Genomic DNA, 7,392 nt, shown 5'->3' with positions numbered 1-7,392 from the left:
GTTAAAGGATCATAGTTGGAAGGACATTGGAAATATGAAACAAATGCTACTTAGCTTAAACGTCTATCAACTAGCAGCCAACTGGAAACAGGGTTAGACATTTTCAGACATAGAATATCTCAGAAAACAACCTTCCAAGCACTCTTTGTCAGGGAGCTCCTGGAAGATATTTCCACTAAAAAAAGGAGGGAGTAGGAGTTCCTGTTGTGGCTCAGTGGAACCTGAGTAGCTAGTATCCATGAGGACGCGGGTTCGATCCTTGGCCTCTCTCAGTGGGTTAAGGATCTGGTGTCGCCATGCGCTGTGATATAGGTCGAAGACTTGGCTGTGGCATAGGCTGGCGGCTACCGTTCCGATTAGACCCCTAGCCTGGGAACCTCCATATGCCACAGGTGTAGCCCTAAAAAGATAAAAATAAAAAATAAAAAAAGGAGTGGAGGGAGTAAACCAGAAGAGAGAAAATAGGGAAATCAATGTAACAAGATGGGGAAGCGAAGTCCCAGCATGAGGATTTAGCAGCCCCTTAAACAAGCACCCAGTTCAGGAGTTCCCACTGTGGCTCAGCGGGGTAAGAACCTGACATAGTGTCAATGAGGATGATGTTTCAGTCCCTGGCCTCGCTCACACCCAGTGGGTTAAGGATCCAGCATAGGTCACAGATGCGGCTCTGATCTGGTGTTGCAGTGGTTGTGGCTATGGTGCAGACATACCACGTTCGACCCCTAGCCCGGCAACTTCATACGCCAAAGTTTCAGCCTAAAAAGTAAAAAAGGGTAGCTTGTCTGGGAGCTGTGGACCTAGGCCATGGGCCTCAGAACACTGTGACAGGACAGAAAAACACAGTCAGAACCCACCCTGTCACACCCGTCCTACACCTCACATGTCTGCAGGAGAAGAGCTGTTTGGGACTCAGGAAGGAGAAGGGTGTCTAGCCCAGAGGGGTAAGGACGCGTGACGGAAGGAAGGGGCGACAGGAAGGAAGAACTTCGTTGAAAGAGTCAACATCCGGGGGCTCGGTGAATTCTCCAAACAACAGGACAGCCTTTCATTTGAGCAGGAAATACATCCAGACGTTAACCTTTTTTTGGCTGCACCTGGGGTGTGTGCAAGTTCCCAGGCCAGGGATCGAACCCAAGCCACTGCAGCGACAATGCTGTCTCCTTAACCCACGGCACCACAGGGGAAGCTTCTGACTTCTTTTTCCCTCTCAGCTCCCCAGAGAGAGCTCCGATAGGAGGGTGGGCCGTTACGTGAGGAGGTGAAACCGACTCGTTTCCCTTGGTGCTGGCAGTGCTTCTACCTCCACCATCCTTTGCAGCTCTTGCTTCATAGGTTAGACCCCCGCCCCACCACCCCACCTGCACACCCAAGGCTGGATTAATAATCTGCGTCTGCCTCTTCCCATCACAGATTTAAGTTCTCAAATCCCTTCACTTCCTTTGTGATTCATTCATTCCACAAATATTTCATAAAAGCACCAGCGATGCAGTGGGAAAAAAAGTTCTTTGCATTGAAGAAACACACAACGAAATCCTTATCATCACTGCTGGCGTGTTTTGCAAACATATTCCACACCTGGTGAGTCTTCTGTGGAAAATGAGAAGTCACCGAAATCGGTGGACAGGAGGTAGGAGAGAAACGGAAACTTCCAGAATAACAAAACAAACCTTCTGCTTGGGGGAGGAGAATGGAGAAGGAAGTATTTGTTCAAAATCCCCAGAAAAGGAGTTCCCTCTGTGGCTCAGTGGTTAACGAATCTGACTAGGAACCATGAGGACAAGGGTTTGATCCCTGGCCTTGCTCAGTGGGTTAAGGATCTGGCATTGCCGTGAGCTGTGGTGTAGGTCACAGATGCGCCTTGGATCCCACATTGCTGTGGCTGTGGTATAGGCTGGCAGCTGTAGCTTCCATTCTGCCCCTAGGCTGGGAGCCTCCATATGCCGTGGGAGCAGCCCTAGAAAAGGCAAAAAGACAAAAAAAAAAAAAAAAAAAAAAAAATCCCCAGAAAGGTTTCCCAACAGTGGGGAAAAAAAGGTTAGCGAGCTGGATATTGCCACATTCTGGAAATAGCACTTAGAAAATCAGAAAAGTTAGGAAAGCCAATTTCTTGTTCTAATTCTGACTGACTCATCCTGCAATTTTCAGCATTATCTATGTACCTCTCAGCTTTCCACTACTTTACTGGTTAACCTACTCTAACCTGACACAGATGGGTTTTGTGAAAATGAAATAATGCACATGAAAGTGCATTGGATTGTAAAGCACTACATAAATGAGGAAGGATACATTTTTTGGGGTTTTGTTTTTTGTTGTTTGGGGTTTTTTTTGGTTTTTTTAGGGCCGCATCTCCAGCATATTGAAGTTCCCCGGCCAGGGGTCGAATCAGATTTGTAGCTGCCAGCCTACACCATAGCCACAGCCACGCAGGATCCAAGCCACATCTGCGACCTACACCTCAGTGCTCGGCAACACAGAATCCTTTCATCCACTGAGTGAGGCCAGGGATAGAACCTGCGTTCTCATGGATCCTAGGTGGGTTCGTTCCCACTGAGCCACGATGGGAACTCACTGGATAAATATTTTTAAAAGTCCATTCTAACACTGCTAAGTTCCTCTGTCCTCAGGCACCTTCTTTCTTGAAGTTCAGCTCACTGTTTCCACCACCAGCCAGGGGTCTGCCCAGGTTACCATAAACGTTGCAGAGGGTGCTTCATTGAGCAAACACGCTGCAGGAGAGAATCAACACATTTCCTGCTCCCAAGGAGCCTCCGGTGGAGCTCAGGAGGCACCATCACTGGTCTGGAGCATCATCACTAAGCATGGTTGGGGGCGGCGCAGAATTTCTGCCTGAGAAGCAGGTGTCGACCTGTGTCTTTGAAGCACTTTGAAAACACTGCTTCACATTTTACATTTTCATGTTGCCCAGACTTCACTAGAGCCTGAAGGACCCTGAGGTCTAGCGTCTTGCATTCCAGGAGATCCCTGAGGGTGGGGCTATATATCCTTCTCAAGTGTCTACACCCTGGGGAAGCACAGCCCACACACATTCTTACAGGGTGGAACAAGCTACACTCATAGCTCTTGGCTGCACATTAAAATCCTCAGGGGTACTTTTAGCAGTCCAGACTCCAGGACCTTTATAATCAGAATCAGAATTCTTGCCAGAGAGGGGGTGCCCTTGCATCAAGGGATTTTTAAACTGCTGGGGTGATTCTAACCTGCAGCCAAGGTTGAGAAGCATTGAGCTGGAGTGCCCCCAAACTTCAGTGTGCACACGAATTGCCTGGATCTTGACAAAATGCAGTTTTGATTCAGCAGGTCTGGGTTTGGGGCCTGAGATTCTGCTTTTCTAACAAATTCCCAGGTAATAACTGTTTTTGCTTCTGGTAATTGGACCAAGGTGGCAGAAGGAGGCTGGAACTCTAGCACAGCTGGAACTCTTACGCCCTCTGGTGGTCAGAGCCTCCCTAGCAGCACCCCGCTGAGAAGAATGGATGTTGGAAACGCGCCTGCAGAGATAGAATTTCTGGAGTTTTTCAGATTCTTCCCCAGAGCCCGACCACTAACATCTTCATTTCAGCTGTGAACACAAGCCTGCCTAGACTACTCGCCCTGGACTCCTGACTTACGAAACCATAAAGTGATAAATGGGTATTGTTGAAGCTGCTAAATTTGGGTAATATGTTATGCAGCAATACAAAACTAATACCGGAAGCTTTATAAGCTTTACAATAATAGCAGGCCAAATGAGAATTCCAGGCCCACAGGCAGATAGATTCTGGACTAGAGAAGAGACATTCCTAACTTCCAACCAGTGGCGTAAGAGGCAGAAAGGATAGTACTTCTCATTTATCAAGATTATATCTGCTGCCAGGAGTTCCCTTGTGGCACTCTGGGTTAAGGATCCAGCCTTGTCAATGCAGCAGCTCTGTTGCTGCTGTAGCAAGGGTCCCTGGCCTGGGAACTTCCACATGCCGCAGGTGCATCCAAAAAAAAAATTATATCTGCTGTCTTATTTCTTCATGACTGCACACTTCTTTTCACTTTATGACGTCAGCTGTCATTGACACTCATGAAAACTTAAGGATGGAGAAGGGCTAGTTTGCTCTCTGTGACAGATGGTATTTTTCCAAAAATGAATCCTATCTCATGTGCCCCTCTTCTGATAAGATTCTGATGTTTCTCTGTCAAGATATGGGATCTAAGTTCCTTCGCTTGAATCTAGCAGACCTGAGACTCTGGCAGGGGTAATGCTAGGTGACTTTCAAAGCTAAGTCATAACAGGTGACACACCCAGATGGCTTGCTCTCTCAGGATGCTCCTGGCATCATGAACCCAAGCCCCATGCTGTGAGGAAGCCCAAGCAGCCACCTAGAAGCTACTCCTACACCCTTGCAGGAGTCCTGGCACCAACTGAGACACGAGAGTGAGAGAGACTTCAGAAGATTCCCACTCCCTGCCTTCAAGTCACTCCAGACATAAACTGCTCTAAGTCCTGTCCAAATTGCTGATCTGGAAGCAAAATAAATGTTGTTTTAAACCACTAAATTTTAGCTTATTGTTATGTGGCAATAGGTGACTGAAACACTGGCAGACTCTCTCCTGAGGACAACACGCTGGGTTTGACTGAGTGTCGGAGTGGGCATGAACCTGATTTTGATTCAGTACAAGTGAGTTACCTGTTTTTCATTTGTTACTTTTTTTTTTCTTTTCACAGGGGAACCTGTGGCATATGGAAGTTTCCAGGATAGGGGTTGAATACACCACAGCCACAGCAACACGGGATCTGAGCCGAGTCTGCCACCTACACCACAGCTCTGCGCAACACAAGATCCTTAACCCACTGAGCAAGGCCAGAGATCGAACCCTCATCCCCATGGATACTAGTCGGGTTCGTTACCACTGTGCCACAAAGGGAATCCTTACTCTCTTGAAGGCTGAGCCTGTGCCCACCCCCAACCCCCACAGCAGGGTTCTTCCCTGAGGGTGCCAGCCTGGTAGACACAGTAGTTCAGTTCCACACTGGCCCTCTGGCTTCTTTTCGGGTGTCTGTACCTGGGTTTGCCAAGCCTAGCTTGGAACACTTGGCGCCATGCCTCGCCCCTACGAATCTTCTCCCCGAGAACCTGGGTCAGTTCTGTCTGGATCATGGAAAGCCTCAGATGACACCCGCTTTGCCTGTGAATGTTGCAAATGTGTGCGTTGCCCCTCTGGGCCAGGCTGAGCCCAGACTCTGCAGAACATGTGGCTTCCTCAGGATATACGGGTCCTTCCTGCAGCAGGAAGAACCATTTCCTCCCAGTCACCAACTTTCTCTCATTTGATTTCCTGCCTCTTGTTCTCAGGCTGTTTTGAACCAGGATTCCTGGGTCCAAGCCATGTTTTTGCTTCTCCATGTTGGAATCTGAGATGTCTTCCCCAGTGCAGTTGATTGAGGAATTCGTTTTTTTGTTTGTTTGTTTGTTGGTCTTTTTAGGGCCACACCCACAGCATATGGAGGTTCCTAGGCTAGGAGTCAAATTGAAGCTGTCGCCCCTGGCCTATGCCACAGCCATAGCCACGCCAGATCCGAGCAGCGTCTGCGACCTACACCAGAGTCAGATCCTTAACCTACTGAGCAAGGCCAGGGATTGAACCTGCATCCTCATGGTTACAAGTCAGATTCATTTCCACTGAGCCACGACAGGAACTCCCTGATTGAGTAATTCTTGATTGGAGGGGACCAGAGGGCAGGGGGAGCAGAAGTGGATTTCTGGGCAGAGTCTTGTTGGAAGAACAATCTGAAGCAGAAGAGTGAAAGTTGGGGCCACCCTGGGTATTTCTGCCTGGTTGCCCAGCCACCCCATCTGCTCTCACATCTACTTATTTATATCATGTGACAAAGTGAGTTGTTTTTCTTACCTTCATATCCCCAAATCTTTCGTCTCCACATATTACCTTTTTTTTTTTTTTTTTTTTAGGGCTGAAACTGTGGCATATGGAAGTTCCCAGGCCAGGGGTCGGATCAGAGCTGTAGCCACAGCCACGCAGGATCTGCACCGCATCTGTGACCTACACCACAGCTCACAGCAACACCTGATCCTTAACCCACAGAGCAAGGCCAGGGATCAAACCCGTTTCCTCAGGGATACTAGTCGGGTTTGTTACAGCTGAGCCACGACATGAAATCCCGACCTTGACACTTTTGAAGAAAGAAATACCTCTTTGGTCTTCATCCTTGTCTCTGGCCCAGAGCTCCTAAAACCCTTGGAACGTCCTGTGCTGAGGGTGATAGAGATGTGTTTTGTTATGTTAATGAGGTAATTTTGGACTATGCTAATGGGGGCTGGTTGCCAGAACAACCAGACACGAAATTAAGTAATTAGCTGTTAGAACTTTCAGTTCCACCCCCACAACCTCTGGGGGTGGTGGGGGAGGAGCTGGAGGTTGAATCAATCATTAATGGCCAAGAATGTAATTACCTAGGCCTAAGTAATGAAGCCTCCATACAAACCTAAAGAGAGGGGTTTCGGAGGGCTTCTGGGTTGGGGAACACTTGCCGGGGTCCTGGAGGGTCTGTGCTCTTTCCCCACACCTCGCTCTGCATCACTTCCATCAGGCTGTTCCAGACTTAACATCCTTTTATAAACCAGTGATCTAGTAAGTGAATGTTTCCGAGTCCTGAGAGCTGCTCTAGCAAATGAACCCAAAGAGGGAGGTTGTTGGAACTTGCATTCTATAGCCAGAGGTTCAGATGCCCAGGTGACAGAGGAGTTCCCACTGTGGCTTAATGGGGATCAGCGGCATCTCTGGAGCGCTGGGACACAGCAGGTTTGATTCCCAGCATGGTGGGTTAAGGATCCGGAGTTGCCATAGCTCCTGCATAGGTCGCACCTGTGGCTGGGATCTGATCCCAGCCCAGGATACCAGGAACTCCATATGGGAGTGGGGGTGGGGCGGCCAGGCATCTTAAGTGGAGGAGGGGAGGGGAGGGGGAAGAGAGGGGAGAGGGAAAGGAGGGAGAGGGAGGGGAGAGGGAGGAGGACTGAATCCTTAATTTGTGGAATCTGACACTATCTCTGTGTAACTGGTGTCTGACTTGAGTTAAATCGTAGGACCTCCAGCTGCTGTTTTGCAGAGGTGGTGGTGGGGAACCACCCCCATACATCGCGACTGCTGATCAGATCCATCACAAGTATTTTGTAGAATGTCCCTCACTTTGTTTTTGTTTGTTTGTTTGTTTGATGGTGGCACCAGTGGCATGTGGAAGTTCCCAGATCAGGGACTGAATCCAAGCTGCAGCTGTGACCTATGCTGCAGCTGCAGCAACGTCAGAACTTCTAATCCATCTAATCCATCGTGCCCAGCCAAGGGGTTGAATCCGTGCCTCCGCAGTGACCCAAGCCGCTGAGG

Source organism: Sus scrofa, chromosome 6, assembly GCF_000003025.6.
Source record: "Sus scrofa isolate TJ Tabasco breed Duroc chromosome 6, Sscrofa11.1, whole genome shotgun sequence".
Taxonomy (NCBI): domain Eukaryota; kingdom Metazoa; phylum Chordata; class Mammalia; order Artiodactyla; family Suidae; genus Sus; species Sus scrofa.
Note: the sequence above shows the minus strand (reverse complement) of the source record.